Raw genomic sequence first — 26,790 nt, 5'->3', positions numbered from 1 at the left:
AGGAGGAATGGGCCCAAATTTGTATCAACTATTGTGAGAAGCTTGTGGAAGGAGATCTAAAACGTTTCACCCAAGTCATACAGTTTAAGGGCAATGGTACCAAATACTAATGTATGTAAACTTTTGGCTTTGCAGAAAATAATAAAATGCCCTAAACATTATCTCTCGCTCTCATTATTCTGGCATTTGACAAATATAAATAATTTTGGTCCCTAATTGACCTAAAACGGGAAAGGTTTATTCTGATTTCACATGAGATAATGAAAAAATCATGCAGATGTGTCTTTTTAGATAGTGTATGTAAAGTTCTAGTTTCAACTGTGTGTATGTCCACTAAAGGAATCTGCACCATCACATTTACAATTACATTTTTCACAGCTTCTTCATTTGGCTTAGGGAATGTCGTAAACTATGTTTCGAGGTGAAACTTTAACCCCACACTTTACAGTTATTTGCCCCCCAAAAAAAACACTTACTGTTTGGATGTGTGTGTTTGGATGTGTGAGTAATATACTGTATATTGGCTGTTTTCACAGTTAGACTAGACATTTATCTGGTGGCCTGTGGTGACCAATCACAGCTTTACTTCTGTTTTTCTACACGTTATTAATAAGAGTTCTGTTTGGTTGCTATAGGCAATGAAGGACATTCTTAGTATGACAGCTTATGTGTCAGATGATATGATTTTAACCCCTTAACGACCGCGGGCAATAAAATGACGTCCTAGCGGTCCTAACGTTACTGCCCGCGGTCTGCCGGCGGCAGCATGCTGCGATCGGCGCACATCTCAGCTGATTTTCACAACTGAGATGTGTGCCTGCTAGGCACGAGCAGAATCGTTATCTGCTCGTGCCGTTTAACCCCTGAAATGACGCTGTCAATATGTGACAGCGCCTTTATAAACGCGATCGCGGTAAAGTTTTACTTACCGCCCGATACCGGAAGTCACGTGATATGATCACGTGACTTCCGGTCGTTGTCATGGTAGCACAGGGTCATGTGATGACTCCTGTGCGAGACATGAACCACTTTCACTTTCGCTTTGTACGGAGGCCAGGGAAGCAGGAGGTGCACGTATCTGCTGTTTACAGCTGTGTAGCTGTGATCAGCAGATAGTGCAGAGAGATCGAATTGCTGATCGCTATAGCCCCCTAGGGGGACTAGTAAAATAAGAAAAAGTAAAAAAAAAGTTTTAAAAAATAAAAAAAACAAAAAAACCTAAAAGTTCAAATCACTGCCCTTTCGCCCCATTGAAAATTAAAGGGTTAAAAAAATAAAAAATATACACACATTTGGTATTGCTGCGTTCAGAAACGCCCAATCTATCAAAATATAAAATCAATTAATCTGATCAGTAAACGGCGTAGCAGCAAAAAAATTCCAAACTCCAAAATGACGGTCTTTTGTCGCCACAACTTTTGCGCAAAATGCAATAATAGCATCTGCGCAAAAATGGTACCGTTAAAAACGTCAGCTTGAGACGCAAAAAATAAGCCGTCACTGAGCCATAGATCCCGAAAAATGAGGACGCTACGGGTCACGGAATATGGCGTAAAACATGCGCCACTTTTTGCAGACAAACTTCCGAATTTTTTTAACCCCTTATATAAAAGTGAACCTATACATGTTTGGAGTCTACGAACTCGCACTGACCTGAGGCATCATAACCACACATCAGTTTTACCATACAGTGAACACAATGAATAAAATATCTCAAAAACAATAGTGCTATCGCACTTTTTTTGCAATTTTTCTGCATTTGGAATTTTTTTGCCGTTTTCCAGTACACTATATGGTAAAACTTATGGTTTAATTTAAAAGTACAGCTCGTTCGGCAAAAAATGAGCCCTCACATGACCATATTGACTGAAAAATAAAAAAGTTACGTCTCTCAGAAAAAGAATGGCGAAAAAAAAAACGGAAAGCGAAAAATCGGCCGGTCGTGAAGGGGTTAATGGTGAAAGGGAGAGTGGGAAAGTTGAAGAGTGGGAGAGAGGGAGAGAGAGAGGGACAGTGGGAGAGAGGGAGTGTGGGGGAGAGGGATAGTGGGAAAGAGAGAGAGGGGGAGAGAGGGATGGTGAGGGAGAGGGATAGTGGGAAAGAGAGAGAGTGGGAGGGTGGGAGACTGGGAGATAGAGAGATTGTCAGAGAGGGAGGGTGGGAGAGAGACAGAAAGAGACTTAGTTACTATCCTGGGCATCGCTGGGTACAACAGCTAGTAAATTTATATTTTTTAAAATTGTTGTCAATATTTTTTCCATATTACAATTGGTATGTAAAAATAAAAAATATGTATCTTCCATCTTTCACACTGGTCTCTCGAGCTTCTTTAGACTCCAGCTTCCTGTTGTTTCAACTACACAGGTGCATTAGCCACGATAAATAGACTCTGATTATCATTTGTAGTGAAGGATTTAATGAGCATGTGCAAAGGAGATTGTGAATGTAGGGGTGGATATTGCGCTATTAGTTGTGTAGAGAAGTGCTACCTGACATTATAATCCTGCCTCTGATATTATTGAGCCTTGCAGAAAACTAGTCCTGAAAAGACAGGAAATAGGAGTCTAAAAAAATGCCCAGTGGCCACTATGGAAGTTGCAAAATTACTAGATTTCCTTTAAACAAGTAGTCAATTAATATGGCAATATTACCATGATAATTTTAATATAAATAATAATAATAATATTAATAGTAGTAATAAAGCTTGTATTGTCTGGTCCAACTATCAATATAATCTAAACAATATTCAAATAATTCTGCATAAACCAGTTGCCAGCTAGAGTGTTATTATGTGCATGGAGATTGTGTAAGGAGAATTGTCGCGGGCGGGGAGGGCGCTGTGCTCGCCAACGCTCGGGTCCGGCGCTGCTGCTGCCTGCTGCTGGCTGCTCGGTGGCTCGAGCGGTGGGCCGGATCCGGGGACTCGAGCGGCGCTCCTCGCCCGTGAGTGAAAGGGGTGGTTTTGGGTTTGGGGAGTTGCTCTGTGATGCCACCCACGGTGTGTGGTGAGGTTGGGACACCACCGCTGCTCTGGACAGGAATCCCGGGAGCGATGATAGGGAGCAGCCGAGATGTTTCTCTCCCCTCCGTGGGTAGGGGGGTTGGTGGTTCCGGGGCCCGGTGAGGTGTGACGGGGAGGCAGGGTTGGGGAGGTGCAGGGTCGCGGGGGCAGCACGGTGCCGCACGGCACGGTGGTACTCACTCAGCCAATGATGGATACAGAGTCTCCGGTAAAACAAACGGCTGGATGGACGGGTCCCGCAGCCGGCTGCTGTGTTTCCTCCCGGTAGGTTGGTGGTGGCTGCCTTTCCCTGCACCTGTTGTGTATCTTCGGCCCCGATGGCTTCCCACCGGTAACCCGCTCCCCAGCTTGAATATGGGCCGGATGAGCCCCTTTTGCCCGCAGGCTCTGGCCCTGGGAATTCTAACTGTGGCGGTAGTTGTGTTTCCCTTTCTCGGTTTGGACGGTTGCCTTCAGTCGGGTCTTTTTTGCTAGGAAACCCCGGAGGTTCCGGTCGCTAGCGGATTTGACCGGTTTAACGGCGACTCCAAGCCTGGTCGGGGTCCGCAGGCCCTGCCGGTTTGTGCTGGCTTCTCTTCGCTCCCCGGTTCGGTACCGGCAGGCCACCGCCCATCCCCGGTCCTACGGTTCTGCGTCAATCGTCCTCTCCTGCAGATGGCCACTACCGTCTGCCAACCTTGCTCTCGGTGCCTGGGCCACGTACCCGGACACGGTCAGTCTGCTCCTCACTTGCCACTTTACTCCTACTCCTTCACTTTCCCTAACTGATCTGACTTCCTTTCCCGCATCCAGGACTGTGAACTCCTCAGTGGGTGGGGCCAAGCGCCTGGCTCCACCCCACCTGGTGTGGACATCAGCCCCTGGAGGGAGGCAACAAGGATTTGTGTGTGACTGGTGTGCCTATCTCGGGGTGTGGGGTGTGTTGTTGCAGTACCTGTGACGACCTGGCTTTTCCAGGGCGCCACAGAATCAGTGAGGGACCAGATTTGGAGGAAAACTTTGTAAAAGCAAAATGGGAATAGTTAAGACCCCGTTACACGCAATGACATCGTTAACGAGATACCGCTGGGGTCACGGAATTCATGACACACATCTGGCCTCGTTAACGACGTCGTTGTTTGTGACCCCGTACGAGCGACCGCTAATGATCCCAAATACTCACCAAATCGTTGATTGTTGACATGTCATTCATTTTCAAAATATCGTTGCTCATTTTGGACGCAGGTTGTTGGTCGTTCCTGAAGCAGCACACATCGCTACCTGTGACATCCTGGAAACGACGAACAACACCATACCTGCGTCCTCCGGCAACGAGGTGGGAATGACGTTCATGTGGCTGCTCTCCGCCCCTCCGTTTCTATTGGTGGCCCGCTGTGTGACGTCGCTGTGACGCCGCACGAACCGCCCACTTAAAAAAGAGGTTGTTCGCCGCCCACAGCGACGTCGTTAGGAAGGCATGTGCGTGTGACGCGTACTACCAATATTGTTCGCCACGGGCAGCGATTTGTCCGTGACGCACAAACGACAGGGGCGGATGCGATCGGCAGCAACATCGCTAGCGATGTCTCAGCGTGTAAAGTGGCCTTAAGATAAGGGAGATGAGGTGTTAGGCCAGTCTAAAGAAATTAGTTTTTAGGGCACATTTCAAAACTGTGGCTAGTGGGAATTAATCAAATTGTCTTGGGTAGTGCATTCAGTACACAAGGATTTCGGTTTTTAACAGATTTAGTTTTACAGTGACAAGCAAAAGGGTAACAATGTTTTCAACTTTTCATTTTCAGTCTCCATAACTCACCATCCTCTACAGCTTTGAGCGTGGGACTACCTTCATTTTATAGACAATCATGTTGGCTATAGCATACATAAATTTGACTTGTAACTATTTAGCATATGATTAGTTATGCAGATTCTTGTCATGTCACTGCATTGTAATTGTTTTGCTTCTGGTGTTTTAATTCTTTTTTTCTTCTGGTATGCTACAAATTTCAACCTGTTGTCACATTCCCTAACAGCTCAGTGGTTATTAGGCTGATTCCCAAGTGAAAGGTCACTGGTTTGAATTGCAGAGTGAAATCATGTATAGGGTTCCATTATGCTTTTTTTATCATTGCTTGTATTAAAAGTAAAAAAAAAATCTTCTTTGGTTTCAGAACGAATCGTTCAAGTATGTTGTTAAAATTCTTTATTCTGTTCTCTGTGCCTGGTGCCTGTCCGCCATTCAGCTCTAAAGCGCTGCAAAACAACCCCCAAACGGGGCACCGCCCCAGACGATTACCATGTCCTTAAACCATAAGAGCCAGTGCACACCGCTACCCCAGCCATCCAGCCCGACATTGCGGGAGGTAATGGCATAGTTGTGACCTACTCGCACACTAGTTCAAATACCTCACCCACAGCTGCACCGCACCACTGTGTACCCGTGATACCTGCCGGTCCCGACCAATGCGTAAGACCAAAGGAACCACCCGGCAATGTAGTGCCGGGAGAGGCTACACCACCGCGTGACAGCCGGCAAAACCCATAACAGGCCCCACGATCTGTCCGCATAACCAACAAATGGAACAACACCTGCCAGCAGCACTAGCTGGCTGGAAACTCCCACAAGTCGCCAATAGGAGGCCCCCCGACACCAATAAGCCACATACTGGATCACCCAACCCAAATGTCACTTATTCCTCGCACCGACACATTACCCGAGCCCCCTACCCGGGGGCACCAGGAAGAAACACACCAAGACGAACCATATACCCATAAGGCAAAGCCAAGTCAGCTGTACCCGAAAGAAACACCCAAACCCATCGTAAACGAGAACCACCTACTCTTATAATAAACTCCTGTGGAGCTACTATCAACCGCCATGACGAATGCCGCCCGATACGGACTGCCAACGTTAAGCTGGCAACCCTACTAAGAACCGCATACCAATCCGCGCGTATAAAACTTGTTAAAACTGCCCCTGTGCAGACACTGCCAGCAGACTCCCGTAATCTCCCCATGAACCCCCAAACGGCACGTGAACCCACGAATTCAAGAAGCCAAACTGGACCACAAAACAGTAGCACGATATACACGGGAACCTGATAATGGCCCGTAACCGGACCTCAGACATAGGGCCCCACCTATACGAACCACACACATCGACTTATCACACACATTCTAACTCTGCAAATACACCCTGGGCATGAAGAAACAGCTTAGCAAGCCCAGGTTGTCCCAGAAACAGAAAATAAGCACTCAACCATCCCGAATATTGGATAATCCCCCAACTATGGGACCGAACCCGAACCATAGACCACAATAACCAGACATTGCGCAACCATAAAACATCCAGCTCCACACAATATATGTACGAAAGACATCGGAAACAAAACACTGAAAACCCGATTACAGGCAAAGGCAACAAAATCGTGCCTCCTTTTTTTTTTTTTTTTACATTAATCGCCTATTACTCCTGTTAATAGACGGCTAGCCTGGGCACCGCATACAGGTGAATGGTCAATTTCAAGACCCCCAGAAAGGTGTCGTCAATCGCCGCAAGGAAGGACAGATCTCCAAAGAACTGCTGTCCCAATCATCTCGACCTTAACATCTGGCCGCAACAAAACATGCCGCGCCCCAGTGAACCAGCAAAATACCCCCAGTACTCACACAACACCAGTTGGAGAACCAGACCTAGCCCGATGCCTATAAAATATAAGACACCCCTCTTAAAACGCAACCACCTTACCCTTCACCTCCCAAATAGCACACACCCCATGCAACGCTCAAGAGTAAGACGCCAATTGCAAATGCACCCCCGCAGGCCGGGCCACCATGTCAGTGGACTACCATCGAACCCTTATCAAATACTATGAACCGCGATAATCCTCTAGCTAAAAGACCCCCATGACCATTACAGAAACCATGGAATTGCCGTGAACATGGCTATCCACCACCCCTTTGCAAGTATTCGTATCCCTGCCTCAATCACCGCCCCGCCGCCGCCTTCCACCTGAATCAGTCACAAACCACCTGGAAATCACCCAATCATACAAAATCACCCAGAGAATGCAAGCGCAATTACGCCAACCAGAATAAAGTCGTCACCTATAGATAGACACCCTAGCATGAAAAAAAACCCCAACGCTCATGAAGTGCATAGCAAGGCATCCGGGACCACGTAGCAACCACTCACACACAAAATTCAACGCCGTACACAGGGCCCCCAACCTCCTGACGAAACCTGCTGACAAACAAACTACCGCCCTATTGCACCCAAAATCATACATATCGACACCCTTACCACCCACCATAATCCAAGCATTAATACAAGGTTTTAAGTGAGCCTTAACTTACTAGGCTGACTCCATGGGATCCCACGGAACAGCCGTCACGTGTCCTCCGCGTCGAGCACCACCATCTTCTCCACGGGTAAACGCAGGTTGTAGCCCTCCAGGGCCGCAACGCAACCGGCCGGACTGACCGGCCAGCCGGGGACGCTTGTCAAGTAGTCACCGGCTCGGAGCCACAACTTAGGGGGGGTGGTGTGTTCCAGCCGTACATCCGCCAGCTGGAACACGTGCTGCCACCCAGCCGCTGACCAGACCCTACGCGGCTGCGCAGGCCGCACTCCTGGAATATGCAGACGATCACGTGACAAGTCCAGCTCTGGGTCAGCCCTGTCATTTGCTGACCCCCCGAGCCAGCGCCAGACGTGCCGCCACTGCCTGCTGGACCCCGTTCAGGCTGTTCCACCTAGATCCCCCGCAGTAGTAGACGACCGTGACGCCAGGGGCATGTGACTGCGCCGCCAGACCCCGCACCGCGCCATGGGTCACGTGGCCGCGCCGCCCACGGTATCACGCTGACCCCTGCGCCGTACCAATCTGAGGCTGTAAGGGCCAGTGATGTCACTTACCACTGCCCGCAGCGCTGATGGACTGCCGTCTGAGTCTGTGAAATCCTCCCCGCATCTTGCTCTGCAGCCGCCGCCGATCGCTGCAGTATTCATCGTCGACACTTCCGGGTCAGCTGACACCAGCGCCGAAGCACGTGACCGCATCGCCAGACCACGTGACCGCGCCGGGTCACGTGGCCACAACGCGCGCGTCACCAGTGCGCGCCGCAACCCGGAAGTGGAGGAGAGGCCGGTCACGTCACTCACCGCCCCGCTGCCGACTTCCGATGCAGGTCACCGCGACGTCTTCTCTCCTGGGTCCACACATGACCGCGCCGCCGGCCCACGTGACATCGCCGACCCACGTGACACCGCCGACCCACGTGACCGCAGCGGGTCAGGCGAGCGCGGCGGGTCAGGCGAGCTCGGCGGGGCAGGTGAGTGCGGTGGGCCACGCAGCTGCGACGCGCGCATCACACTGCGCCCCGCGAACCGGAAGTGGAGGGGAGGCCGGCCACGTCACTCACCGCCCCGCTGCCTTGATGCCCGTGGCCTGACTTCCGGCCCAGGCCTCGCTTTGTCCCGTTTCCTGGATCCGCCGCCGCTGCCGTGGGTCTTCCGCTGGGGCTCCTTCTCCGCCGTCGGGTCCTCGGCAGCATCTCCGGGCTGAGGCGCTAAGGAAACCGTGGTCTTCGTTGCCGCTTCGGAGACAGAGGGGTCCCATCTGCAGAGCCGCCGACTTCGCCGGGCCATCGCTGCAGCTGCTCCTCCTCCTCTTCATCTGTACCACGAAGCCCTCGATCTTCAGGATCCAAGCGATTCAGCAACAATTCCAGACGTCTTCCAGGTAGTGAATGACCTCCCACCTCCTAATCCAGCCCTGTATATACTCCCCTACACTAGCAACCCCCTGACCAATTACATGGCCCCACAGCCCTATAACTCCACCTCCCACTTTTCCCGCACAAAATACCCTGCACATTAACCCCTTGCTAACCCTCAGGCCTAGCATCCCTCCTCAGTGATGTTGCCCTCCCTTGAGCCCTTTCAGGGCAGGCGTCCGGGCTTTTCTTTCTTGCTTGTCCATTGTATTGGCATGTTGGGGGCTGACATATCACCACCACCACCACCGCACGTCATTGCATAAAGGAAAGTGCATGTAATAAATTGCTTTTCCTGGGAAGAAGAAAAGTCCATGTAAATGCTGCTTTTATTGGACGAAAGCAAACAGCTAAACCATTATATAATATAATAATATTTATTCATTTATATAGCGCTATAACTTCCACAGCGCTTTACATACAAAGGCAACACTTTCCCCATTGGGGCTCACAATCTAAAGTCCCCATCAGTATGTTATTGTAGTGTGGGAGGAAACCATAGAACCTGGAGGAAACCCACACGAACACGGGGAGAACATACAAACTCCTTGCAGATGGTGTCCTTAGTGGGACTAGAACCCAGGACCCCAGCTCTGCAAGGCTGCAGTGCTAACCACTGAGCCACTGTGCCACCTGTATATAAGATATAAAATGTTATAAAATTTATGATGCCAACCTTATACTATTAAATTAGAAATTACTGCAGCAAGTAAACTAAATCCATGTAAGGAAAACTCACTCAATCCATGTAAGGAAACCTCACTCAATCCATGTAAGGAAACCTCACTCAATCCATGTAAGGGAAACTCACTCAATCCATGTAAGGAAACCTCACTCAATCCATGTAAGGAAACCTCACTCAATCCATGTAAGGAAACCTCACTCAGTCCATGCAAGGGAACCTCACTCAATCCATGTAAGGGAACCTCACTCAATCCATGTAAGGAAACCTCATTCAATCCATGTAAGGAAACCTCACTCAGTCCATGCAACGGAACCTCACTAAATCCATGTAAGGAAACCTCATTCAATCCATGTAAGGAAACCTCACTCAGTCCATGCAAGGGAACCTCCCTCAATCCATGTAAGGAAAACTCACTCAATCCATGTAAGGAAACCTCACTCAATCCATGTAAGGAAACCTCACTCAGTCCATGCAAGGGACCCTCACTCAATCCATGTAAGGAAACCTCACTCAATCCATGTAAGGAAACCTCACTCAATCCATGTAAGGAAACCTCACGCAGTCCATGTAAGGAAACCTCACTCAATCCATGCAAGGGAACCTCACTCAATCCATGTAAGAGAACCTCACTCAAGCCATGTAAGGAAACCTCACTCAGTCCATGCAAGGGAACCCCCACTCAGTCCATGCAAGGGAACCCCCACTCAATCCATGTAAGGGAACCCCACTCAATCCATGTAAGTGAACCTCACCCAGTCCATGCAAGGAAACCTCACTCTGTCCATGCAAGGAAACCTCACTCTGTCCATGCAAGGAAACCTCACTCTGTCCATGCAAGGAAACCTCACTCAGTCCATGTAAGGAAACCTCACTCAGTCCATGCAAGGGAACCTCACTCAATCCATGCAAGGGAACCTCACTCAGTCCATGCAAGGGAACCCCCACTCAATCCATGTAAGGGAACCTCACTCAGTCCATGCAAGGGAACCTCACTCAATCCATGTAAGGTAAACTCACTCAATCCATGTAAGGAAACCTCACTCAATCCATGTAAGGAAACCTCACTCAGTCCATGCAAGGGAACCTCACTCAATCCATGTAAGGAAACCTCACTCAATCCATGTAAGGAAACCTCACTCAATCAATGTAAGGAAACCTCACGCAGTCCATGCAAGGGAACCTCACCTAATCCATGTAAGGGAACCCCACTCAATCCATGTAAGGAAACCTCACTCAATCCATGTAAGGAAACCTCACTCAATCCATGCAAGGGAACCTCACTCAATCCATGTAAGGGAACCTCACTCAAGCCATGTAAGGAAACCTCACTCAGTCCATGCAAGGGAACCCCCACTCAATCCATGTAAGGGAACCCCACTCAATCCATGTAAGTGAACCTCACCCAGTCCATGCAAGAGAACCTCACTCAGTCCATGCAAGGAAACCTCACTCTGTCCATGCAAGGAAACCTCACTCTGTCCATGCAAGGAAACCTCACTCAGTCCATGCAAGGAAACCTCACTCAGTCCATGCAAGGGAACCTCACTCAATCCATGCAAGGGAACCTCACTCAGTCCATGCAAGGGAACCCCCACTCAATCCATGTAAGGGAACCTCACTCAGTCCATGCAAGGGAACCTTACTCAATCCATGTAAGGGAACCTTACTCAATCCATGCAAGGGAACCCCCACTCAATCCATGTAAAGAAACCTCACTCAATCCATGTAAGGGAACCTCACTCAGTCCATGTAAGGGAACCTCACTCAGTCCATGCAAGGGAACCTTACTCAATCCATGTAAGGAAACCTCACTCAGTCCATGCAAGGGAACCCCCACTCAATCCATGTAAAGAAACCTCACTCAATCCATGTAAGGGAACCTAACTCAATCCATGTAAGGAAACCCCATTCAATCCATGTAAGGAAACCTCACTCAGTCCATGTAAGAGAACTTCACTCAATCCATGTAAGGGAACCTCACTCAATCCATGTAAGGAAACCTCACTCAGTCCATGCAAGGGAACCTCCCTCAATCCATGTAAGGGAACCTTACTCAATCCATGTAAGGAAACCTCACTCAATCCATGCATGGGAACCTCACTCAATCCATGTAAGGGAACCTTACTCAATCCATGTAAGGAAACCTTACTCAATCCATGTAAGGGAACCCCACTCAATCCATGTAAGGGAACCTTACTCAATCCATGTAAGGGAACCCCACTCAATCCATGTAAGAGAACCTCACTCATTCCATGTAAGGGAACCTCACTCAATCCATGCAAGGGGACCTCACTCAATCCATGTAAGGGAACCTTACTCAATCCATGTAAGGGAACCTCACTCAATCCATGCAAGGGAACCCCACTCAATCCATATAAGGGAACCTTACTCAATCCATGTAAGGGAACCCCACTCAATCCATGTAAGAGAACCTCACTCAATCCATGTAAGGGAACCTCACTCAATCCATGCAAGGGGACCTCACTCAGTCGATGCAAGGGAACCCCACAGGGAACCCTACTCAGAACTAAATAAATACAATATTGCATTCAGTTCAGAGTATAATGTAGAGGCAGAGACCCTGATTCCAGTGATGTGTCACTTGCTGGGCTGCTTACAGTAGTTTTGATAAAATCGTTGTTATGTCAGTAGGAGATTAAAGCGTCACACGCACATACCTGTTCAGCGACGTCGCTGTGACCGCCAAACAATCCCTCCCTCAAGGTGGTGGTGCGTTTGGCGTCACCGCAACGTCACTAAGCGGCCGGCCAATAGAAGCAGAGGGGCAAAGATGAGCGGGATGTAACATCCCACCCACTTCCTTCCTTCCTTCCGCATTGCCGGTGGAGGCAGGTAAGGAGATGTTCGTCGCTCCTGCGGTGTCACACATAGCGATGTGTGATGCCGCAGGAACGAGGAACAACATCGCTACTTACCTTACAGCGATTTTTTGTTATTAATTGACCTCTCCAAAACAAACGATTTTTGTCTTTTTTGCAATCGTTTAGGTCGCTCCAGCCTGTCACACGCTGCGACGTCACTAATGGCGCCGGATGTGCGTCACAAACACCGTGACCCCCAACGACATCGCTTTAGTGACGTTACAGCGTGTAAAGCCCCCTTAAGACCAGAGGACTAGCAAACCTGCTGCTGTGTACTCCTTCATATTCATGAGGTTTCTATAATTCTGCCCCATGACTGATTTTCATTTTTCATCTACGCACAGTGTACACAAAAAGCTGTCAATCAGTGGTGTGGGCTATGTTATACAGAGATCCACATTCAGAGAACTGGTAGATCTGCAGAAAATAAAATGGTGATTGTATCCAAACTTCAACAGCTCAATAAGTGACCCATCACTGGAATCAGGATCTCTGCCCCAACATCATGCTGCTCTCAGATGGGGTGATAGATTTCCTTTAAAGCAAGACCTCCCAAAAGTATTAATACAAATAACCTTTTTGTATCCATAAATAGGTAAAAAAAAAATCTAGCGTAATTATTGACAGTGCTCGACGCTTCGTCTGCAGTATGTCATCTACGGCAGAGTGGTCTGTGTCTGTTCAGTTGCTCACCTTTTTCAGTTGGACAGAAATCGGTATATGAATACGGTGAAATTGAAACTGAAACGGTAGAATTGCCAAACTCTTCATATAACTGCGTTATGAGTTCACCATGTAGCTATTCATTACCATCTCTAAATATATTACATGTGGTCATATATCAGGACTTATATCACTGTGAAAAAAAATATTTAATGAAGAATATTGTATATGATCATTTTATGTTCTAATTATAACTTGAAAGAAGTAATCTAAAGGGTTAAACAATGTTTTCTTTTTGGCTCCACCAAATTCTGCGGTCCCCAAATTTACCAATTGAAGCTTGAAAACCCTGGAGACCCTCAGTGACCTCCTTCGAATTCCCACATCTGCTACTAATGTGCCTCATTCTTTCTCCATTATGAAAGGCATCTCCTTGTTTTGCAGACCTCGATGGGAAGAGTTTGCAGACGCTCCATGTTTCCGTACGATCCTCTGTGCCTTTTAGAAGAGGAGGCTGCAGCTTGTAAGTATTTATTAACATTACGACCATTGTTATTAGGACGAGAAGAGTTTTTGTTGCTTTGCATTATTATGTATTATTGTATTGTAGCAATATGAGACTTTATTTCATTGAAAAAAAATTCTCCCCATGAGACTTGAAAACTACTATAAGACATACAATATTTACAAATCAGTTTATACGTGAAATGCTAATTCAATCCATATCTTATATGTATTAAGGTCCAGATGTGCGTTTATATGTCGGAATTTAGCAGGTCAAGCAAAGACAGGGTTGAGAAGATGCATTGATCCTTTATAACTTTTGTCTATTTCCAGTATTATTTTCATTAATTGTACCTTTAAAAGAAAGATCATTTATTCTTGGCAAATGAAAGCTTGGCCTTCAAACATAACCCTATGGTGTGATGAGTCAGAAAGATTGTTTAAAATTACTCTGGGCAACATGGAAAAAGAAGAGTGGCAAAGATAATCCTGCTCATATTCAGCTTCTAATATCTGTTGGATACTCACTTGGTGTTTTTTAAAGAGCAACTCCGTTTTTATAGCAATATCTGGAATTTTACCTTACATGTAAATGAACAATATATTATGTATAAATCAGTACATGTAAGCAAATCATTTATTAGACTAGTCACTCACCACCCATGACATGTCTGTCATAGGAAATAATTGTATTTTACACAACATAACAATTCTGGAGCTTTTTGTTTGTATTTTGTGCTTCTCTGTTACTTCTTTGAGAAATTTCTGAATACGTTAACTGTGTTCCTAGGTTATGGTACCTCTACACCAGGTTTGTCAAACTCAAATACGCATGGGCCAAAGTTAGAAACTTGGATAAAATCGTGGGCCAACTTCCATACACAATAATGGGCTTCACATAGCCCTCCATACAGAATAATGAGCCCCACATAGCCCTCCATACAGAATAATGAGCCCCACATAGTCCTCCATACAGAATAATGAGCATCACATAGCCCTCCATACAGAATAATGGACCCTACATAGCCCTCCATACAGAATAATGGGCCCTACTTAGTCTACAAACAGAATAACGGGACCAACATAGCCCTCCATACAGAAAAATGAGCCCCACATAGCCCTCCATACAGAATAATGGGCCCCACATAGCCCTCCATACAGAATAATGAGCCTCACATAGCCCTCCATACAGAATAATGGGCCTCACATAGCCCTCCATACACAATAATAGACCCTAAATAGTCCTCCATACAGAATAATGGGCCCTACATAGTCTACACACAGAATAATGGACCCCACATAGCCCTCCATACAGAATAATGGGCCCCACATAGCCCTCCATACAGAATAATGAGCCTCACATAGCCCTCCATACAGAATAATGGGCCTCACATAGCCCTCCATACACAATAATGGACCCTAAATAGCCCTCCATACAGAATAATGGGCCCTACATAGTCTACACACAGAATAATGGACCCCACATAGCCCTCCATACAGAATAATGGCCGCCGCATAGTCCTCCATACACAATAATTGGCACCTGGCATTGCGTGACAAATAAAATCAGCTGCAGGCCAGAGTTTGGCGTATATTCTCTGCAGGCTGTGATACTGGACAATCTGTACTTATTGAGTTAGGACATACTTCTTTGACAAAGGGAATAGTGACACCTAATTGTCATTTTTTCCCCAAGAATAACAGAACCGTACATTGCAGAGTTCTAGGAACAGTGTTGTTATTTCATGAAGAATACAAGCAAACCAGACAGGAGACTAGCGAGTCATACAACATTTGATCTGAAGTCTATTTCTATTACACTATGTACTATGCTGACGTGTAGTTAAGTATGTCAGCTATAGTATGTGTATGCAGTAATGGGTTGTAGCATTGCCAGGTGTTTGAAGTGGGGATATTTGTGTTGGAGGATCATATTTAATATATTAACTCTAGAGATAAGCAAATAAATTTGCGTGAAACTGCATTCTACTCAAATTTTACAAAGATCCGCAGTTGCCAAAATGCAGATTTTGTTTAATTCGCTTCTAAACCATAAAAGTCCATCAAAATGTTAATACATAAAAAACACCCCTGTCCTCTCCTCACCACTCTCTCGGCCTCAGTCCTCACTGCCATCCTTCCAGTCCTCGTCGCGTCTTCAGATCGGAGTTGGAGTCAGATGGTTCTGTATTTGTGCCCGGAATGAGTGCGGCCCATGATGTCACAGTGTGCTCCATGACCTTGGTAGGTGCATGTGCAGAACCGTCTGGGCCTAGCAAACCATGAATGCCTCAGGCTGGCGACCGGGGTCCTGGGAATTTCAGCACTGCCGATGCCGAGCTGAAGATGTGACGAGGACTGGATGGGTGGTGCTGTGGCGTAGAGGCCCCGGAGAGGTGAGCGGTGCAGTGTGTGTGTAGATATTTATTACTCTTTACATATTGCGTTTGTTAAGCTATATGGTCTGGAGAGATCCCAGACCATTATAAGGGACATTAAATTTGCATTTCCTGGGAAAACGCATGAACAGGCCAATTCAGATTTTGCCTGATCTGCTCATCTCTAAGGCCCTTTTCACATTGCGTTTTACCTTCCGCTCACAGGTCCTGTCAGAGCATCCGTCCGAACCGCCCCTCACCCACTCTGCAAAGCGTGTTCTGGACGCATGCGCCCGACAGGGCCATTCACTGCTATGGAGCGCACTGCGTTAGCGTGTGCTATGTTTTGTGACATTTTTTGCACATATACCTTTCTGCAGACGGACACCCGAACGTAGTCCACCTACGTTCGGGTGTCCGTCTGCAGAAACGTATATGTGAAAAAAATGGCACAAAACAGAGCACACGCTAACGCAGTGTGCTCCATAGCAGTGAATGGCCCTGTTGGGCGCATGCGTCTGGAACACGCTTGGCAGAGTGGGGGAGGGGCGGTTCGGACGGATCCTCCGACGGGACCTGTGGACGTAGAGAAAAACGCAATGTGAAAGGAGCCTAATAGACCCACTGAAGAGCCACATCACTTGGTTACTGTACTGCGAGGTACAACATGTGTCATTTCTGAATAGGTGATTAAAAAAGTTTCCAATAATTCCATGCAGGGCCTCGTTTACATGTCCTGACTTCTTATTCCATGTGAAACAGAGACCGTTTTGCATCAGTGTTTGGTCAGTGTTTCAGCTTTACAATCATATGAAAAAATCCATAAATTACAGAATTTTTTCTTTCCAGTGTCAGTCATGGACAGCACACAGATTACACACGGATACCATCCTCGTGGTCTTCGTGATTGTGTGCTCTTGTGTTTATGATCATAAGCAAAAGCAACATTCACACAAGCGCTCCTGTGGCGCCCTGGCCTAGCCAGGTCGTCACAGATAACATACAAACACCCCCCACCCCCATTAGACAGGGACACCAGCCAAAGAAAAACCCTTGTTGCCTCCCTCCCGTGTCTGATGTCCACACCAGGTGGGGAGGAGCCAAGCGGTTGGCCCCACCCACCGAGGAGTTCACAGGCCTGGAGGCGGGAAAAGTGGCAGATAGCGCTTGGAGTTTGAAGTGAGAGGAGTGAACACTTGGGTGCCTGGGTTTGTGGCCCAGGCACTGACAGCAAGGTTGGCAGACGATGGTGGCCGTCTGCAGGAGTGGTGGAGCAATGCGGAACTGTAGGTTCGGGGTTGGGCGACGGCTTGCCGGTACCGACCGGGGAGCGAAGTGAAGCCAGCACACACAGGCAGGGCCATCGGACCCCTACCAGGCTTGCAGCCGCCGACAATAGTCAGATCCGAATGTGACTGGAACCCCAGGGGTTTCACAACAGCAAAAGTCCCGATTGAAGGCAACCGCCTGCACCGTGAGGGTATACAGCTACCGCCTAAGGCTAGAGACCCAAGGGTTAGCGCCTGCGGGCAAACGGGCTCCTCCGGTACCCATACACCGGGGAGCGGACTACTGTTGGGAATCCATAGTAGTCAGAAAGAGAACATCAAGGTGCAGGGAAAGACAGCTACCATCACCTGTCCGGGGAGAGACACTGCAGCCAGCTGCGGGACCCATCCATCCAGCTGTTTGGTTTACCGAGGACTTTGTACCTTTCTTGCTGAGTGAGTACACCCATGCCATCCAGCACTGCGCCGCGCTGTCCCTGCAACCCTGCACCTCACCAACCCTGCCTCCCCGCAACATCATCGGGCCCCGGGACCACCGACCCCTACCCACGGAGGGGGGAAACAACATCCCAGCTGCTCCTTACCATCGCTCCCAGGATCCCCGTCATCAGCAGCGGTGGTGCCTATCTTCATCATGACCTGTGGGTGGCGCCACGGACTAAATTCCCCAAACCAACCACCCCTTTCACTCACAGGCGAGGAGCGCCGCTCGAGTCCCCGAGCAGCCATCGCAGCAGCGCCGGACCCGAGCGTTAGCGAGCGCAGCGCAGTGGCGTCCTCCCCGCCCGCGACACTCCCATATCTAGAGAGATTATGGAAACTCTCTAGGCTCCCTTATTTTATAATCCACAGGATAGTCACTTCTGAGACCCTGAACGGCCACTAAAGGAAATCATGTATTTATTATTGACCTAACATCATCATATCTTTATCTGTAGCATTCAATAACAATAGTTATGGCCTTTCATAAATATTTACATTTGGAAACATTATTTTATGCATTTGATGTAACAAGCATTCAGATTATAAACCTGCACTGAATCTCCGACTCCTAAGATGACGTTTAGGCAGTAAAATCAGGCAGTCACTTCTCGGGGACTTGCTGTTTAGCCCATGTGGGTTAAAGGTGTTCTCAATATGAGCTGTTGATGGCATTACCAGCAGCAGCTCTTGTGACCAGAGAGAAGGTAAATTCAGCACTAATATTACTACCAGATATACAAGAGGTGCTGAATAACAGAACATTTGATGTAAATGCGTGCAGCGCCAATCCAATGGTCTTACTTAGAATAATTGCCATTAAAAAGTGTTGTGAAAACATATAGGTGGATCTTCTGAAATTTAAATTTCCCAGCTTCGTCAAATTTTCCCCAAAATTTGATTTATGTCGAATACATTTTCTGCAAATCATAATAGTAAAAAGCATCTAATTAACCATAAAATACCTAAATATCGTATTTTCTAATTTGTAAGACACACTTTTTTTCCCCCAAAGTGGAAAAATGGGGGTGCGTCTTACAAACCACATATGGCTTACCGAAGCAGCATTGGCGGCGTAGGGTCGGTGATACGGAGGGCTCGGAGGGGACGTCACTGCAGTGGAGCAGCTCAGTAGGGTCAGTGTGTGGCAGCGGAGGATGGGCGATACGGAGGGCTCATGGTGTGTCACGGCAGTGGGCACCATTGACCTGCCAGCGGGCTCAAAGGAGAGGGTGTCGCAGCTCAAGAGAGTCAAAGTGCGACAGCGGAGGGTCGGCAATAATGCGGGCTTGTGGCGTATCACGGTTGCGGGCTGCTTTGAATCACCGATGGTTGATGCGATGGACTTCAAGAAAATGGCCGTGGAGGCCAATTTGAGCATGTGCCACCTCCACGGCCATTTTTTTGAAGTCCATCATGTCAACGGCCAGCAATTTAGTGGAGCCTGCAGTCCGCTGGCAGATCAATGGCGCTTGCCACTGCGACACCCCACGAGGCCGCAGTATCACCAGCAATCTGCTGCCTCACAGTGACCCTTTTGAGCCGCAACACCCCCTCCTCCAAACCCGCCGGCAGATCAATAGCGTCAAACGCCATGACACCCCATGAGTTTGCAGTATCACCAAACCTCTGCATACTGATCCTCTTAAGCCGTGACACCCCCTTCTCCGAGCCCACAGCATCGCCGACCCTCCTGAGCCACTCGACCAGCACCTTGGTGAGCTAATTTAAGAGGCACTAGGATTATAAGACGGACCCTCATTTTAACAGTAAAAATTATTTTTTTACTATTTTCCTCCTTTAAATTTGGGGTGCGTCTTATAATCCGATGAGCCTTATAAAATGAAAAATACGGTAACACTTTGAAGTCTCGTAGCAGTGTACTGATCCTATTTTGAGCTCTGTAATGCAAACACAGCCTTATTAATGTCCAATTAACCACAATGTATCTTGCTAGGTATAAACAAATAGTAAGTGGTAGTGGTGGCTGCAGTGAAACTTTCTATTTTGGATGTGAAAAAAAACAAAATATTATGGCTTGCCAGTTTTACAATGCAGGAAGCACACTTTCTGTGACACACAAGCCTTGGATTCAGGATTCTTGGCTGCATTAGACAATGTGATGTGATATCTGCAGCACATCATGGGGAATGCCGAACAGCCGTGCCTGATAACATGAGCCCACTTTCTGAGTATTCAGCAGTGTGAGAAATGGAGCCAAGCACCACTGAGTATTCGAATTCGGGGAGACCTTTGGAATTAAGGATTCAACTCCAAGTCATTCCTTAACGGGTTGTATCACTACTATGATACTGATGGCCTTAAATAGGTCAATATCAGTTTGATAACTGGCATCCCCACTAATCAGCTATTCTAATCCTGATGTAAGTAGTTGCAAATGTGCACAACGTGGTAAACTGCTTAGTTGTCGCTGCCGCGTACTGCAGATCAGCTCTCATTCAAACAAGAATGGGCCATCAATATCATGGTGAAACACCCTTCGACAATTACACATAGGACAAGTAAGGCAAGTAGCTACCACCCTAAAAACAGCTAATTTATACTGCTATCTATTAAAATGTATGTAAGGGACCAAGATGATGAATATTGTAGCTCACCATTACACATGGATTGTCAGTGGTGTGCCGTTCAAAAATGACCTGACTGCCGAGACCCCACCACCGTATCGAGTGTCCCATGCCCGAACAAAACACACCAATGTAGTAAACCAAAAATGAACTTTATTGGAGAGATAACCAAATATGTACAAACTCTCATCTTTTGTTGGGTTGGGGTCGGTCACAGCTTTTGAAATAACAGGTATAATTAACCAACCAAATATACCATGTCAACGAGGCGTAATGCCAGACCGGACTCCCGGCGCAATCAGCCTTCGCTTAACATCCACCATTTTCGACCACTGACCGCTGTGACTTAAACAATATAACATACCACAAAAGGGGAGGGGGGGTGGGCCAGCAGCGCAAGTGTGTCCGGGTATCCAGCAGCACAGCAGCGTCCGGGTCTCAGGCTGAGGAGAGACAGAAGCCAGGAAGTAGGGGGATTATATAGGGAGAAACAGTAGGAGGGGGAAAACAGTGGGATTGGACAAACGCAAGGGGGACGGATTCGGGCATGGGAGATGGATTTAACCCTTTATATACGGGGCTCAGCAGTCAGGGTGCATTCAGTGTAGCCCCACTGACATGCCCCACAGACTGCCGAGACCCCACCACCGTATCGAGTGTCCCATGCCCGAACAAAACACACCAATGTAGTAAACCAAAAATGAACTTTATTGGAGAGATAACCAAATATGTACAAACTCTCATCTTTTGTTGGGTTGGGGTCGGTCACAGCTTTTGAAATAACAGGTATAATTAACCAACCAAATATACCATGTCAACGAGGCGTAATGCCAGGCCGGACTCCCGGCGCAATCAGCCTTCGCTTAACATCCACCATTTTCGACCACTGACCGCCACGGAGGAGCAAAAGTCGCTAGACTGCGCTCCGACCCCCACCCATGATTGATAGCACAACCCCGTCCTGAGGGCCCAATAAAATTGCATACCGGAGGCCTCGTCCGTTGCACCGCTCCCTGACCAACTGAAAATATAAGAATGGCCCAACCGCCGCACTACCAAACGGGCAAAGTATCAGTAATAGAATTACAAACCGAGAACATGACGGGTGCGAAAAACAGATGCGAAAACAGATGTTAGGGTCAAGCATCTAAGCGCTAATGCTTTTAATGACTGAATTACCAGGGGTGAATACATAAATGTTATGGCAATAACTACGCACATGTGGGCAAGGGTGTACATGAGGCGGCAAAACTGAGCGGACAAGAGAAAATCATCCAAAAAAGGGGTTGAAAACAACTAAGAAATTGATGGCAGACAGGTGAACTTGTAAAATACGAAAAAAAAACGACTTGGTGTCAGGAAAAGAAAACAGGATCCCGCCAATTGCAATTCAACGTACCGCATTTGAAGGAATACGGTGAAAAATCCGAATCCGCTTATGGATTGGAGCAAACGAAGGTTCCCTAGGAAGGATAAAGGGTGAAAATTAAAACAAAAGTGAAGCAAAATTACCGCTGAGCAGCTGCTCCTTTATTGAGTATCGGTCAAGCCATGTCGCCATCATAAGGCTCACTGGCATCGTCATTTGGCCTGTGAAGTGGCGTTGCTGGCAGTTTTGCAGATGGCTGGGGGCACTGGGCTGATGCGTGCGGTCCACCACAAGCGGAGCACTCGTGCTTAAATTGACAAAGGCCAAAGAAGCGGCAGTGTCCTTCATTGAATAATCGACACGTGGCAGGTCTACGACCGGCCACTGGGCCGAAGCCGGCAGGGGTGCTATGAGGCACAGAATGAAAGGGGTTATAATCCGTCTGGGCCAACATTAAACGCAGCCAGGTGTCCGTGGCTTTAACTCCCCAGCCCAACTGGGGTTGAGGGGTAAACGACGACGAAAATCCTCATCATAGCGCCACCAGGCTGATCCCCCATGAGCTTTATAAGAATTATATATGGTGTCGAGATATATAAACATCTCGGAACAGCGCTCAGGGTGCTTTTGTCCCATGACACAACCCATGACAAAAAATGCCTGAAGCCAATTGTTAATGGACTTCGCCACTTTTGGTGTCCCAGCAAAAGGATGATCAGATGGACGCCGCTCCTTATCAATTGTATGCTGATCGGTCGAAACTAAAGACCATATATCAACATAATCGTTCGCCCAAATTTTCCGAACGGTCTCGTCAGTCAAGTGGGATCCCAAAGGAGGAACGCCACAAAAGAAAGCGTCCCTATGAATATCGGAGCGAGGCGGAGGGTTAGATTGTATAAGAGGTTGACCAGGAGATGAAGGGCCAACTAAAATATTCCCCCCCGCCGCAGGCTGCAAATTATCTAAAAATGTTTTAATAGCCGCTGCCATACCTGCACTATCCCCCCCCGGCCCCCGGGTATCGATACTCACCAGCATCCGGGAGGGGAGCGTCAGAAGGCTCCTGTGCAGGATCAACAAATGCCACAGGCTGCCGACGTGCTGAGGGAATAACAATCTCCCCCTGAGAAGGTTGGTAACGACGGCGGTGATGCCCATGGGGCACGACTGAGGAATCCGGTGTAGTGGAAGTAGAATGCCACCCCGATGAACGAGAATGGCGGCTCCCCCAAGCGGATTGGGAACGACGGGCGGAATGGCAGCTACGTCTGCCACGTGATCCAACAGAGCGTCCGTGCCGGCGAGGGGTGCGAGGGGGTGACGGCGAGGAAAGCGAGGAGGAGCGGTTACCGCGCCCACGGTGGCTACGACCGAGGGCCGGTGTTCCAGCAACCACCTGCGGTGGACCAGAAAGATATGGTGGTTGACAGACTGGGGCAAGTGCACCTGGGGCAGATGGGGCTTGTGGGGTGGGGGCAGGCACTGCAGGGTGCACACCTGCAGCTTCCTGCTGTAATGGCGGCAAGGCCAGCAGTGGGGGTTGTGAAAGGGGGGTAGAAGGGCTTATTAACGCCCTAGCAGCCAGGTGTGCATCATGTTGAGGAGACTGGGGTGGGGCGTGGGGGTGCACCATGTGTGCAGACCCCTCTATGGACGAGGGGCCGCAGACGTGGCGACCCGGCATTATAAGTGGTGATGGAGGATGTAGGAATGGTGGTTCGGGTAGGCAGGGGTTAACTACTACCGGCCGTGGCTCTACACTGACAGGAGAACAGTGCCTGTGTGCATCAGCCACGGCCGGAAGCTGAGAGGAGGTGAGGGGCTGGGAGGGGATGAGGGGGGGGGGATCCACATGCATTGGTGTTACAGGGGGGTTAACAGCTCCCGACTGCAGATCCACGCAGCCAGGATGGTAGTCCCGCCGGTGCACAGACGCTGCAGTCGGGAGCTGGGTGGAAGTGGGCTGTACTGATCGCGAGGCGCGCGCACGAGAAGCGCGCACGCCCCTCGATACCATAGCTCCCGACCGTGGAGACACGCGGCCAGGGGGGAAGTCCCGGCTCACAGCCGCCGCGGCCGGGAGCCGGGCTGAAGTGTCAGGCACTAGGCGCGAGGCGCGCGCACGAGAAGTGCGCACGCCTCGCGATGCCATAACTCCCGACCGCGGATACACGCGGCCAGGGGGGGAGTCCCGGCTCACAGCCGCCGCGGCCGGGAGCCGGGCTGAAATGTCAGGTAGTAGGCGTGAGGCGCGCGCACGAGAAGTGCGCACGCCCAACAACTTCCCAGCTACCGACCGCAGGTCCACGCTACCAGAGGGACAGTACTGGCGTGTAGCCCCTGCGGTCGGGAACCGAGGTGGGTTTTGGGGGGCTAGTCGCGAGGCGCGCGCACGAGAAGTGCGCACGCCCCGCGACATTATTGGTGAAGGACTCAGGCGCTCCGGCGGACGGGTACGCCGATTGGACCGCCTACCGCCGGGAATCGCCGCCTGAGCATCAGGAGGGACGGGACCTGGCACATCTAAGAAAGTGGTAAGCCAGGCGTCACCATCCCTCCTGATTCTGTCCCTTATGGCAGCAGCCAAATTGTCGGCCATCTCTCACCAGCAGCGCAAGTGTGTCCGGGTATCCAGCAGCACAGCAGCGTCCGGGTCTCAGGCTGAGGAGAGACAGAAGCCAGGAAGTAGGGGGATTATATAGGGAGAAACAGTAGGAGGGGGAAAACAGTGGGATTGGACAAACGCAAGGGGGACGGATTCGGGCATGGGAGATGGATTTAACCCTTTATATACGGGGCTCAGCAGTCAGGGTGCATTCAGTGTAGCCCCACTGACATGCCCCACAATTTGAGAGGAAGGGTCCTTCTGCTACTCTTTCACAGGGGCCCTCCTTTGTCTTTGCCCACCTTTATCTTTCTATCTGTAGAATTACATGTGTATTTCTTAAATGATGGTGACCCGTTTCTAGGGAGGTAAAGAAGTACCGTACTATTAGGTGATGTGACTACATCATAAATACCAGAAACATTATAGTAATGCTAAGAAAATATGGATTTTATAGACAGGATTGGCTCTACCCCCGCCATTATACGGTGCATACTTGTCAATGTCGTGCAGCGCAATCATGTCAGCCTTACAGGTTGCATACATCAAATCAATCCCATTATGTTATAAATTACAGATAAAAGATAACTTAATAACCAAATAATGAAATATTTGCTTCTTACAATGAGCGAGATTTGCAGGAAGCATCTGAAAAGCAATTCATTCATGAAACAATAGGCGAACTGCCTGCAATAATGTGGCAGAATGAGTCTGTGGGAAGGAATTCCAGGGACACCACTTGTGTACAGCATTCAGCTTTATTGCTTGGAACAGGAAAGGTTAGCCCCTCATTGTCTGCCATGCCTGGAGCTTGTGGTCACACATTGCTGGCTTTCTTTATACAACATTATTGGTACATTCTTTGCACAAATAAGCCACACTGGGATTTTATCCTCAGATATATTTCTGCGGCAAAACAGAACATGCTGCACAGAATAACATGATTTCATGGGTAAAGAGCATTTCTCTGAAACAGGTAGACAAAACTAAATAGAAAGGTAGCTTTCTGTACTTTCTGTACCCTACTACTGCTGCCGCATGAAAGGGATTGAACCATTGGTCTCCAAACAAAATTAGTCTCAAGGACCAAAAGACTATCATTATTTGTCTGTAGCCATCCACAGGGTTCAATGTTCACAGCTAAATAAGTAATAATCTAAGCCTATGCTGTCCTGAAAGTCTTAGCACAGGCACTACATCTTAAAAATGATTTTTCCATTTTTAAAATGAATGGCCTTTCCCTTAGAGAAGTTCAAGCTTTGTACACATTTTGGTTTTCAACTGAATTGTTGGAGGTCTAGTGCTTCTCTTGAAACGAGCTGCTCTGCTCCTCATAGTTTACATTGCTTTGTACGACATAGCTCTCTACTTTTAGTAGCTTAGTATTGTAGATCAGTCCCGTTCATTGAGAGGTACAAAGGTGTCAGACAAGGCACAACGGTACAGAGCTGTGCAAGATAAAGGTTGGATTTTGTTGATCATTTGAAAAATCGTCCACTTTTCAGCCAGTAAAAAAGAGACACATTTTCATCTGTCCTGTCATTTGTGTGCCAACCGTGTGTCCAGCATATATATTTTAATAAATAATAAAAGGCAAAATACAGTTTATGTTAAATGGGTATTCTGAAGTTCCTAAATTGCTTTAATTAATTAGACAATTTGCATATAAGCAAGTTTGCAATTGAATTGCTTTTTCTATCTGCTGTCATTTTCTTGCAATGAGTGTTTTTTTTTTTTTAAACATAAATTTTATACATTTTTAATACACAGAACACCAGGTATAAGTCGCGAAAGAACACACAGCTCCTCTATATTCTGATTCCCGTTTGAAGCCCTATTTCTCTGAAACCCTCGTGTCGCCCTACTGTCGTGTCTCTACTGCGTGTGTATTTTCAGCTTTCCCAATGTGCCTTGCAAGTCTCCCAGTAGATACCATTCCGTATTAGTGAAATGAGATACCACTTTCGGTATTTCTGCAACTCCATACTGTTGTACTATAAATCTCTTCCATTTTTTAAAAAAGTTTCCCGTTAGCTCGTCCTTATTTCTTTCGGCTTCCAACTGTTCAATATTGAGCAGCTTTTTAATCTGACTGACCACCTCTTCCTCTGATGGAACAGATTCCTGGAGCCATCTGCGTAGTAGGGCCTTTTTCCCTATCATAGCAATATTATGGAAGAGTCTTGGAATCGTGGTCCCCCGTGTATCTCCTCCTCCCTTTTCTTTAGTCCTGTGGTGGAAAATCCATAACAATGGGTCTAGTTCCATTTCCACTTCCCATACTTTTTCTATAAGTGTCTTCATTTTTCCCCAAAATTTCTGACTTTCTGAGCACTGCCAAATCCCGTGGTATAAGTCCGTTTTCGGCTGTTTACATTTGGGGCAATGTTCTATTTTATTCATAGTCTTCTTGGTGGGGATGTTAAAACCATAAATTGCTCTGTGCATTAATCTAAACTGTGTGTCCCTCCAGCCCTCATTAATCACCTCCTTCCTCATCCTCATCCATCCCTGCTGTATCTTTCCCCTGCCTCTGTATCTTTTAGTTGTCATGCCCACGCTCCC

The 26,790-nt window shown here is 48.1% G+C and overlaps 1 protein-coding gene across 2 annotated transcripts in view; it reads left to right on the top strand.

Moving 5' to 3' along the window:
- The window catches only part of TIAM2 (TIAM Rac1 associated GEF 2), a 519,289-nt gene that overhangs the window by 111,353 nt on the left and 381,146 nt on the right, over positions 1-26,790 (top strand). For both annotated transcript variants that reach the window (XM_075339675.1, XM_075339674.1), the window contains exon 2: positions 13,454-13,532. The gene's annotated coding sequence lies outside the window, so the exon portion shown is untranslated. The remainder of the gene's footprint in view (positions 1-13,453; positions 13,533-26,790) is intronic.

The sequence above is a fragment of the Anomaloglossus baeobatrachus genome, chromosome 3 (assembly GCF_048569485.1).
Source record: "Anomaloglossus baeobatrachus isolate aAnoBae1 chromosome 3, aAnoBae1.hap1, whole genome shotgun sequence".
Classification (NCBI taxonomy): Eukaryota; Metazoa; Chordata; class Amphibia; order Anura; family Aromobatidae; genus Anomaloglossus; species Anomaloglossus baeobatrachus.
Note: the sequence above shows the minus strand (reverse complement) of the source record. Positions and strands in the feature narration are given on the sequence as shown.